General features: G+C 46.7%; 1 pseudogene; it reads right to left on the reverse strand.

Moving 5' to 3' along the window:
- Nucleotides 1-8,307: 8,307 nt before the first annotated feature.
- Nucleotides 8,308-11,899, reverse strand: LOC118670513 (annotated as a pseudogene).
- Between the last annotated feature and the right edge of the window lie 350 nt (nucleotides 11,900-12,249).

Raw genomic sequence — 12,249 nt, forward strand, 5'->3', positions numbered from 1 at the left:
TTTCAGGTGCCCTAGGAGCTGTATCAGTGAAGAAATTGCTTCGGCATAGGTCTGAGATTTTGTTGCCTTTGGATTCTTCTAGAATTTTTATGGTTTCCTGTCGTACATTTAGGTCCTTTATCCATTTTGAGTTTATTTTTGTGTATGGTGTAAGTTGGTGGTCTAGTTTCATTTTCTTGCATATATCTGTCCAATTTTCCCAGCACCATTTATTGAAGAGACTATCTTGGCTCCATTGTATGTTCTTGCCTCCTTTGTCAAATATTAATTGAGCATATTGGTTTGGGCCGATTTCTGGGCTCTCTATTCTATTCCATTGATCTATATGCCTATTCTTGTGCCAGTACCAGGCAGTTTTGAGAACAGTGGCTTTGTAATACATCTTGATATCTGGTATTGAGATCCCACCTACTTTGGTCTTTTTCAGGATTGCTGCAGCAATTCGAGGTCTTTTTTTATTCCAGATGAATTTTTGGAGAGTTCGTTCTAGATCTCTGAAGTATGCCGTTGGTATTTTAATGGGAAGTGCGTTGAATTTATAGATTGCTTTGGGTAGTATGGACATTTTAATGATGTTGATTCTACCAATCCATGAACACGGTATGTTCTTCCATCTGTTTATGTCTTCCTCTATATCTTTTTTCAACGTCCTGTAGTTTTCTGAGTAGAGGTCTTTTACCTCTTTAGTTAAGTTTATTCCTAGGTAGCTTAATTTTTTTGGTGCGATGGTAAACGGGATTGTTTTTATAATCTCTCTTTCTGAAAGTTCACTATTGGTGTATAGAAATGCCTCGGATTTCTTGGGGTTAATTTTGTATCCTGCTACATTGCCAAATTCATGTATTAAGTCCAGTAGCTTTTTGATGGAGTCTCTAGGGTTTTGTATGTATAATATCATGTCGTCTGCAAATAAGGACAGTTTTACTTCCTCTTTTCCAATTTGGATGCCTTTTATTTCTTCTTCTTGCCGAATTGCAATGGCTAACACTTCCAGTACTATGTTGAACAGGAGTGGTGAGAGGGGGCATCCCTGTCTTGTTCCTGTTCTTAGGGGAAATGGTGTTAGTTTTTGTCCATTGAGTATGATGTTGGCTGTGGGCCTGTCATATATGGCTTTTATTATGTTGAGGTATGATCCTTCTACTCCCACCTTGCTGAGAGCTTTTATCAAAAATGGGTGTTGAATTTTCTCAAATGCTTTTTCTGCATCAATTGATATGACCATGTGGTTTTTTTCTTTCAATTTGTTTATGTGATGTATCACGTGTATTGATTTGCGGATATTGTACGATCCTTGCATCCCTGGGATAAATCCTACTTGGTCATGGTGTATGATCTTTCTGATGTACTGCTGGATCCGATTTGCTAAGATTTTGTTGAGGATTTTGGCATCTATGTTCATGAGGGATATTGGCCTGTAATTCTCTTTCATTGTGTTGTCTTTACCTGGTTTTGGTATTAGGGTGATGCTGGCTTCATAGAATGAGCTTGGAAGTGTTCCTTCCTCTTGAATTTTTTGTAGTAGTCTGAGGAGGATAGGTTTTAGTTCTTCCTTGAATGTTTGGTAAAACTCCCCTGTGAAGCCGTCTGGTCCTGGGCTTTTGTTTGCTGGAAGCCTTTTGATGACTGCTTCAATTTCTTCCATAGTTATTGGCCTGTTGAGATTTTTAGATTCTTCCTGATTGAGTTTTGGAATGTTGTATTTTTCTAGGAATTTGTCCATTTCCTCCAGGTTGTCTAGTTTGTTGGAGTAGAGCTGTCCATAGTATTTTTTAACAATCATTTGTATTTCTGTGGGGTCTGTTGTTATTTCGCCTCTATCGTTTCTGATTTTGTTTATTTGGGTCCTCTCTCTTTGCTTCTTGGTGAGTCTGGCTAGAGGTTTGTCAATCTTGTTTATCCTTTCAAAGAACCAGCTCTTGGTTTCATTGATTTTCTGTATTGTTTTTTTGGTCTCTATGTCATTTATTTCTGCTCTAATCTTTATTATCTCCTTCCTTCTGCTCACTCTGGGGTTTTCTTGTTGCTCTCTTTCTAATTCTTTGAGTTGTAGAGTTAGATGATTTACTACCATTTTTTCTTGTTTGTTGAGATAGGCCTGTAGAGCTATAAACTTCCCTCTCAGGTCTGCTTTCATTGTGTCCCATAGGTTTTGGATTGTTGTGTTTTCATTGTCATTAGTTTCCAGGATGTTTTGAATTTCTTCTTTGATTTCATTGGTAATCCACTCAATATTTAATAGCATGCTATTCAGCTTCCAGGTGTTTGAGTATTTTGGGTTGTTTTTATTGTAGTTTATTTCTAATATTATGCCATCGTGGTCTGCGAAGACGCTTTTTATGATTTCAATTTTCTTGAATTTGGGGATACTTTGCTTGTGACCCAATATATGGTCTATTTTTGAATATGTCCTATGAGCATTTGAGTAGAATGTATATTCCCTGGCTTTCGGGTGAAGTGTTCTGAAGATGTCTATTAAGTCCATCTGATCTAGTGAGTCATTTAGGATTGCTGTATCTTTGCTGATTATTTGTCTAGAGGACTTATCCAGTGCTGTCAGTGGTGTATTAAAGTCCCCTACTATGATTGTATTGTTGTCGATGTCTCCTTTGATATCTTCCAGGAGTTTTTTTATGAATTTGGGTGCTCCTGCATTGGGTGCATATATGTTTACCAGGATTATATCTTCTTGTTGTATTGATCCCTTTAGTATTATGAAGTGGCCTTCCTTATCTCTTGTTATGGCCTTCACTTTGAGGTCTATTTTGTCCGATATAAGTATTGCTACCCCAGCTTTCTTTTCCTTTCCATTTGCCTGAAAGATATTTTTCCATCCTTTCACTTTCAGTCTGTGTGAGTCCCTTCTAATGAGGTGGGTTTCTTGTAGACAGCAGATGTATGGGTCATGTTTTTTTATCCATTCAGCCACTCGATGTCTTTTGTTTGGAGCATTTAGTCCGTTTACGTTTAAAGTTATTATTGAAAGGTACTTGTTTGTAGGCATTTCTGTTTTTGTGTGGCTGTTTTCTTTCTGAGCTTTTTATTTCTTATTTTTATACCAGTCCCTTTAGCATTCCTTGCATTGCTGGCTTGGTGGTGATAAACTCCCTTAGCCTTTTTTTGTCTGTGAAGCTTCTTATTTCCCCTTCAAGTTTGAATGATAGCCTTGCTGGATAGAGTATTCTTGGATTTAGTCCTTTGCTTTGCATCACTTTGTAAATTTCCGTCCATTCTTTTCTGGCCTGATGTGTTTCTGTCGAGAAATAATTTGATAATCTAATGGGAGATCCCTTGTATGTAACTGTCCGTCTCTCTCTTGCAGCCTGTAAGATTCTCTCTTTGTCCTGAACATTTGCCATGGTAATTATGATGTGTCTTGGTGTGGGTCTTTTTGGGTTCACCTTGTTTGGGACTCTCTGGGCTTGTGTGACTTTTTTCTTCCCCACCTCAGGGAAGTTTTCTGATATTATTTCTTCTAATAGGTTTTCTAATCCTTGTTCATCCTTCTGTTGTTCTGGTACCCCTATTATTCGTATGTTGTTTCGTTTCATGTTGTCCCAAAGCTCCCTTAGGCTCTCCTCCTGTCTTTTCATTTTTTTCTCCAATTGCAGTACGTTTTGGGTGTGTTTTGCTTCCTTGTCTTCTAAATCACTAATTCGGTCCTCCGCTTCTCCTAGTCTACTGTTGATACTTTCAATGGAGTTTTTCATTGCAGCTATATCACTCTTCATTTCTTCTTGGGTCTTACTTAAGTTGTTGATTTTTTCATCTGTTTCTTCTAGCTTCTTCCATATGTTATCGATTTTTTCATCTGTTTCTTCTTGCTTCTTGCTGAGGTTGTCGATTTTTTCCTCCATCCGGTTTATGCACTCTAGGACCCTTATTCTGAATTCTTTTTCTGTCATGTTGCATGCCTCTGTAATACTTAGCTGCTTTTCTGGAGAGTCCTCCTTCTCTTTCCTTTGGGGGTTTCTTTGTCTACCCATGTTTGATCTCACTGACATATCTAGACGTTGAGTCGTTCAGTGGCTGCTCCCTTGGTGGCAGTGACTCCTTGGTCTGCAGTTGCTCTTCGGGCGGTTGCGGTAGCAGCTGCTCTTCAGTTGGCAGCAACTCCTCTGGTGGGTGCTGTTCACAGCTGTGGTGGCTCTTCTGGCTGGTGGGGCGAGGTTTCACGTACAGCTGCTGTTCCTCAGCAGAGGGTGTGGTGCTCAGGAGGTTGCTGTTGCTTGGATCTGCTGCGTTGATTTAAAGGCACAAAATACAACACAACAAGGCACCACGTACCAGGCACTATACACAAATATATTCACGATATTAATAACCCCAAATAAAGGTGACCACCTGAATTAAGAGAATTAGGGGATAAGGAAGAAGGAAGAGAAAAAGAGAAAAGAGAAAAAAGAAAAGAAAATTGGGGACCAAAAAAAGGAGTGCAAAAATGAAATTGGGAAAAAGGAGGGGGGAAAGTAAAAGTGAGAAAAGAAAGGAAAAGAAAAAAAAAGAGCGAAAAGAGAGAATGAAGTGGAAGAGGGGAAGAGACTTTTTTATATGAGGAGAATACTCCTATAGAACAGCCATTAATCCCAATAAATTCCAGCAACAGCTCCCTGGAGATGAATGCAAACTAGAAACAACCAATAATATAACGATGAAAATAGAATGGAGAACACTAATCCCAAAATAAAATAAAGAGAAAATAAAATGGCACTTTAAAAAAAAATGGTAAAATGGTAGCAGTAATAATACTGGTTAAAAATAAGAAGGTAGTAATTAAAAGGGTAAAATCAGGTGATGGAAAAAAGAAGAAGAAAAAAAAAAGAAGAAGAGGAAAAGAAAAAAAAAGAAAAAAAATTGGTTTCTTAGTTAAAAGGTGAAAAAAGAAAAAAAAAATATTGCAGTAGTGAAGGTCCTTCGGTTCTTCTATTCTTCAGTGTGGCTCGCCTTAGACCTGCCAGGTATTCAGGAGAGTGTTGAGTTTCCCTGCGATACACTGTTCCTCTGTGTTGTAAACCACAGTCCTTATTTTAAAGCAAGCCGCATTTGTTTCCCAGACTGCCTTATTTTGTGTTTAGCAAAGAGTCAGTTTGTGGGTCAGCCTCTGGGTGGCAGTGTTCTGGGGTTGGCCTCTGAGGCTACAGGGCCTCTCTGTCCAGTGGAAGTTCACTGCCCAGAGCTGGCTGCATAAGAGTTACCAGTGCTGTGTTGTTGCTGGGATTGAAAATCCCGCTATAGGCCAGACCCTGTTAACTCCCAGGGACTGATCAGGTTATTTTAATCCTTGATCTCGTTCAGGGTTGAATCTGGGTGTGGCTGTGCTCCTTGCCTGGGGGCTGGGGGGAGGAGTCTCACTCTCCGGAGAGAATGGCTGCCTCAGCCCTGGGCTCAGGGGTGTCTCAGCACTCAATTCGCTGCCACCTCTCCCGGCCCCCCTTCTCTCCTCAGTCTCTCCCCAGATTCCACTCCTCCGCACACTCTCCCTCTCTTCAGCACAGGTGAGTGTCTGTATCCGAAATGTCCCATGAACAGGATTCAGTGAAAACAAACAAACAAACGCCGGCCGAGGAAACGGGGAAGGCTTGGTTTCTGTAAGCTTCTTCTCTTACCGGGACTGCATGGTCTGGTCAGCTCTTCAGGCTGCCCCCTTTAGGCTCAGTCCTCCGTGATCACAGAACCCAGCTCTCAATTCCCCCGGCGGCGCCAGGAATCCCGCGGTTCTCCTTTCCCCTGTTAGGGGCTGTGCCTGTCCCAAGGGACACGGCTGTCTGCCACGCAGTCTCCCTCCGACTCTCTGGGCTCAGAGGTCTGGCAAACTTTCCTGCCCAAATCCCTGGGTTTTTTTTACCTTTCCAGGGGAGTTCTGCTCTTCCCGGCTGCAAACCGTCTCGCCAGCTGAGGAATTTCGCCAATTCGGGGTGGATGTTACTAGTTTCAGCTGCTCACTCCATTTGCTCCGGGACACGACCTGGGATGCGTCTGCCTATACCGCCGCCATCTTCCCGAATAGCTCATTTCTTGATATTGTCTCTTGCAGAGCTGAGTTATTAATATTAATGAAGTTTAGCTTGTCAATGTAGTAATTCTTGTCTTTGTTCCTTTACAGGTAAGGTATTTTCCCCCTGGCTTCCCTCAGGAGTTCTTACTTTCTCTTTGTTTTTCTCTAGTTTGAAGACCATACGCCTAGATATAGTTTTCTTTGGCATTTATCTTGCTTGAGGTACTCTGAGCTTCCTGGATCTTGGTTTGATGTCTGACATTAATTTGGGAACATTCTCAGTCATTATTGTTTCAAATATTTATTCTGTTCTGTTTTCTCCTTCTGGTATTCCAGTTATGCCTATACTATACCTTTTGTAGTTGTCCCTCAGACCTTGGATATTCTCAATTTTTCAATCTGTATTCTCTTTGCTCTTTATTTTTTTGAGGATTCTATTGATTTTTATCTTCTAGCTCAGAGATTCTTTTCTCAGCTGTGTCTAGTCTACTGACGAGCCCATTAAAGGCATTCTTAATTTATGTTACAGTTTTTCTGTGTGTGTGTGTGTGTGCGTGTGTGTGTGTGTGTGTGTGTGTGTGATCTTTAGCATTTCTTCTTTTTGGTTCCTTCTTAGGATTTCCACTTCTCCTCTTACATTGCCCAGCTACTCTTGCATGTCCTCTGTCCATGGGAGCCCCTTAGCACAGTGGTTTCTACCTTGGCTGCACATTAGAATCACCTGGAAATATTTTTAAAATCCTGATTTCTGGGCCTCATCCACTGGAAATTCTGCCCCCAAGATCAGTTCTCTGCCCACTGGTGGTCAGTGTGTGTCATAGTGACCAGTCATTCCAAGTCGTTCTGCTGTTAGGGTCAGTTTGCATATTACCCTTTTATTATATAGGAAGGGCTTGGTGCTGGTTTGCCTTGAAGGGTGTCCCGGATCAGGGTGGGGATTCCGCTGAGGTGCCTGGCCAGCCTTGGTGAGGGGCTGAGGGCTATTTGCAGGCTGGTCACACTCCCTTCAGGGTAGGGGTCCCCACTGGGGTGCCTGGTCAGCCTGGGTGAGGGGCTCATGGCTGCTTGCAGGCTGGCCAAGCCCTGCAGTGGGGACCTTCACCCCATGGGGCATGGACAGCCTGGGTGAGAGGCTGAGGGCTGTTTGCATACTGGCCACACCCCCTTCAGAGTGGGGGTCCCCACTGGGGTGCCTGGCTAGCCTGGGTGAGTGGCTGATGGCTATTTGCTGGCTGGCCACAGCCCCAGGCAACCGAGGCTCCCAAACCCTCCTTGAGCGGAGCCCACAGCCAGTCAGGGCAGGCGGGAAGCTTGGCTTCCTCCATTGCCAGGGGCAATCCAAGCGTCCTGTTCACTCCAGCTCCATGGCCGCTGCCATCTTGGTTGGGTTTATTTGCATACTCGCTCCTAATTGGCTGGTGTGTGTGGCTTGTGTGTGTAGCAGAGGTACAGTCAATTTGCATGTTTCTCTTTTATTAGATAAGATGTGGTAAAAAAAAATACTAAGGAAAAGTTTTATGTTCCTGAATAACTTTAGTATTTTGGTCAAAGGAATTTGGATGATTTTCCTGGCTGCAAGCAGGTTAATTCCTCAACACCAGGCTGACAGGCATGGGCTAGGAGGCCCCAGCAGCTCTGTTCCTCTGCTGTGTGGACAAACCCATCTGGAACTGGGGGCCTTGCCTCATGCCCTGAACCCCTCCTGGCACAATTCTTGAGAGTTGTGGGTTCACCAGCAGCACCATGAGGACCACTCACATACAGACTCAGAACCAGCAGCAAGTCCCCTTCATTTCAGGGGTTAGTGGACCACGTAGAAAGTAGCATTGGATCCACCCAGTGAGCAGCCACGATGAGGTCAGAGATCCCCGGGGAGAATCTGGAGGGAGTGATAAAATGGTGCTGAGCCCTGCAGCCCAACCACATCCCAGGAACTCCAGTGTCTGATCCTGAGCCCTGGGCACCTTTATTCATCAGTAACTGAGGTGTAAAGTGCGGAGAAAAGTTAATACATGACAGAGGATCAGACGGTGGCCTTTGAAATTGTCTTTATTTCTGATAATTCCTTTACAACCATCCACCCGAGGATTAACTCCCACAGATGCACCTCTAGCCCAAATCCCCAAGCCCTCCCCAAGCAAACCAGATGCATGTTTCTGATAGTAGGACACTTTGCCTTTGAGGTCCCATGAACTCCCCAACCTTTGTCCCTGCAATCCTGTACCCAGGCTGGGTCCCTCCTTTTCCCCATTCACACTAAGCATGAACATGAAACGTGAGTGGCCCCGCATACTGCACCCCAGTCCGAGGTTTCAGGTTCCAGGGGCCCAGAAGGAAGCCCTTGTTAGGTGCACCTGGTGAGCAGGGTCACTACAGGGGCACATCCCAGGCTCCATGTTATCCACGTCATAAAAGTCCCCAGAGCTAAAGTACTTGGTGTCAAGACGGATGGTCCTGGTTTGTCCTAACTCCCTCAGTATCCCCGTGAGCTCAGCCTGGATCAGGGCAACTCTCTCCTGGTCCACAGTCTCGTGGGTCCTGTTATACTCCAGGGGGACGGGGTACTGCTCGCGCTCTAAACTGCGCAGCCCGGCTGTGTGGCGCAGCAGCTTCTTTATGGTGGCCACGGAGAGGGGGTTCTCAGTGATGGTGAAGTCCCTGAGCTGGTGACAGCGGCTCAGGACAGGCAGGATGGCCTCGACTTGGGAGTCCACCATCGCACAGTTATCCAGGCGCAGGTCCTGGAGGGTGGGCATCACTGCCTCCAGCAGAGCTCAGAGGGGCTCGGGACTAAAATCAGTGAGGTTGGCACCATACAGACGCAGGGACTTCAGCTGCCTCAGGCTCGGGCACTGGAACAGGTGTGCCAGGTCTGATTGCGTCAGCTGCCAGAAAGCCATATGGAGAGTTTGTCCAAAGGGGTCTGCAGGCACCTGGGGAAAGATGGAGTGATTAGTTCCTGGGGATGGCGGTGGTAAAAAGAGGGGGGCTTCCAGGTGGAGGAAGACCGATTTGTGCAAGCCCAGGCTGTCCTGACAATGTGATGAAGGCCAGCAACCAGGATGCCCAGCCTTCTTTTAGGCTGGGTCAAGTTCACGACTTCTCCAGAGCTTCCTGTCCTCAGCTGCCAAGCAGAGCACTGCTCTCTGGAGGGTGACTGGACATAAGGAAAACCCCGGGAGCCTGCTCAGAGAGCCTCACAGTGTCTAGGTCAAGGGCAGGCATCTGTGAATGGTAAATTTGGGCGTCAAAACCAAGAATGCTCTCAGCGCAGGCTTCCTTCTGTCCATTGCTTGGCTCCAGGCACCAAACCTCTGGGCCACAGGAGGCTCTCCTCTAGTGCCTAAGGAACAAGCCTGCCCTAGCTGGTTTGACTCAGTGGACAGAGCTTTCACTTTTGATTGAAGGGTCTCAGGTTTGATTCATGGTCAAGGGCACGGATCCCATTTGCAGCATCAAAGTGAGGCTGGGGTTGGGGCATGTGCTGGGAGCAACCAATCATCTCTCTCTCTCTCTCTCTCATCCTTATTTCTCTCTCTCTCTCTCTTCCCCTCCATTTCAATCTCTAAAAACCAAAGGAAAAATATCCTACGGTGAGGATTTAAAGAAAAGGGAGAGAGTGCCCAGAGGAAGAATCTGCAGCACCGACTGGGAAGCCAGTCGGCAGAGGCGACTTCCACCGCAATCACCTGTCACTCTGCAATCCTTACGCTAAGGGAGCGGGATCCTGCCTTTCCTTTCTACTCTTGACCTTCCTGGAGCCCAAGACCACCTCTGACAGATGGGGAAGCTGAGACAGGCTCATGTGTGTTCACATGGCCGGTGGGCACAGAGCTTCTGTCTGGAAATGCTCCCTCCGATGCGGCTTTTCCTCCTCCCTCCCTCTTCCTAAGTCCTGGTCACTTAGATATCTCTCCCTAAGGAAGAATTCACAGACCCAGCCTCGCTGGGTCACTCATTGAGCCAGTTCTGCTACCCCTCCTGACGGGCAGATTTTAAAACATGATTCTCTAAGGTGCTCACAGGACACCACCCTCAAAGCAGCAAGCAAGACCACTCCCTTAACATTCTGGGGCTGCGTCCACTGTTAGACAGCTCACCTGAGCATCTGGTCCAGATGGCCTTGGAGGAAGGAGGGAGAGTCCAAGTAGAGCTTCTTGAGGTGCTGCAGCCTGAGCATCTGAGAGAGGAATTGGGAAAAGTATTCCTGTTCCTCCTGCTCCTCCCTTTCCCACTCCTGCTCCTCCCTCTCCCACTCCTCTTCATCCTCCACTCCTGCTCCTCTTCCTCCCTCTCCCACAAATATTCCTCCTCCAAGGCCTGCTTCTTTTCCTTCCGTTCCTCTTGCTCCTCTTCCTCCTACACTTCCTCCTCCTCCTCCTCCATTTCCTCCTCCTTCTCCTGTTCATCCTCCCCCTCAGCTAACACCTTGATGTGGCAGAGAGCGAGACTCTGCAGGTTACTCATCTGACCCAGGTAGAGAGCAAATGTCCCCAGGGTGGGCATTTCCCAGGTGCAGTCCACTTGCACCTCCTGGATGCAGTCCAGCTGCACCCTATGCAGGACCTTCCTGGCCCTCTGGAGGGGCAATTCGAAAAGCCTCAGCGTCTTGCAGCACAGGCGTACCAACCCTTCCCTCTGCTGGGCCCATTGGATGATGTACATGGAAAATTTAACCCGGTCCCTTTCACTGAAGTCAAGGTCTAGGAACACCTCCAAGGGAGCCAAGGGGTGCTCCATGTTGGGCCGGAGCAGTGCGCAGCCACTGGTCCTGGATGAGAGCACTCCTGGGTGCTGTGTCCACACCACAGTCTCCAGAGGTTGACATCCTTGTTCCTTAAATCCAGCACCCGCAGTTTCCACCTCCTCTGGGGAAAGCAGGACATTAGCTGAGATTCTTCCAGGTCAACAGGGCATTGGCTGACATGATTTATGGGCAGTGTATCACAGAGGTTGAGCATCTACCTATGAACCAGGAGGTCACAGTTCAATCCCCCGTCAGGGTACATTCCTGGTTTGCAGGCTCAGTACCCAGTGTGTGGGGGGAGTGTGTGTGTGTGAGCAAAAGGGGGCGGATCAATGATTCTTTCATCATTGATGCTTCTACCTCTATCCCTTCCTCTCTGAAATTAATTAAAAAAAAAATGTTTTTCAAAAAAGATCAATAGAACCAGGGCATGTCAGAATGAGACTGAGCATCTGAGTTGAGGCAACAATAAGTTTCCACCCCCACCCTGAGCTTCTTCTTTGAGTCCCAAGGCCAGCTTCTCCGTTGCTCTCCTCTTCCCTCTGCTTTGCTTTGCTCATCTCCTTCCCTTCCATCCCTCCTGCTCAGCACTTCGTGTAACTTTAAGTACCACTGGGAGGAGGCAGGGCAGGTTTTGCAGGTGGCCCTGCCCAGTAGGCAGTCCTCCACTTCCCACAGTGAGCTTTGTAGTGTGCAAGGGCTCCCTGAGCCTCACTGGCACCGTCAGAAACTTCAGGTCCACCCTTAGGCCCTCCACATACCCTGACCCACCCTGTCTCTGGGATGGCCAGGACCCTACCAGGCATCTGGAGCAGCCTTACCTGGGGCGAACCTCTTCGGCAAGCAGACCATCAAGCCCCTCCAACACCACTTTTAACACCATGACTGGAGGCAGCTTCATCAAGCTCCCCAGAGGGAGGACAGAGAAGGGCCAGGCTTGCACCAAAACCTTCAGGGGCTTCCGCATTCTCCTCCGGCAGGCCTGAATGGACAGTAGTTTGAAGAACTCAGCGGGCAGGTACTCCAGAGCTGCGATGGCCGCAGCCTGGTCCCTCAGCAGGCTCCTTCCTGCCAGCCTCAGGAGTGTGGGTGGGGTCCGGATGCTCATCTTCACGGTGCTCAGAAAAAAATCCTTCAGAAATGTCTAGGGAACAAAGCATCCTTGTCAGGCCAAGCATTAAAGCCCCATTCACTGACTTCCCATCCATCAGAGGAATCAACTCAGGGCCAAAGCCACTGCCTGGCAAAGGTGACAGCCTCAGGTTAGTGAGTCCCATTCTGGGCTCGGTGACCGCAGAGCCATAGCTCTCCCCTGCAGGCCCCATGAAAAGCATCTCAGAAGCACCCACATCTTTCATTCCTGTCTGACTGGGAAGTGGTTACTCAGAAACATGAAAGCTGACCCCCACCTTTTTTGGGGAAGAGTTTCAGACCAATCTAGGGACACAAACTGAATATTTAAAATTTCCAGAAATAAAACCACAATTAAGATGTTTTCATTAGGAAG

Source organism: Myotis myotis, unplaced genomic scaffold, assembly GCF_014108235.1.
Source record: "Myotis myotis isolate mMyoMyo1 unplaced genomic scaffold, mMyoMyo1.p scaffold_m19_p_16, whole genome shotgun sequence".
In the NCBI taxonomy this organism is placed as follows: Eukaryota; Metazoa; Chordata; class Mammalia; order Chiroptera; family Vespertilionidae; genus Myotis; species Myotis myotis.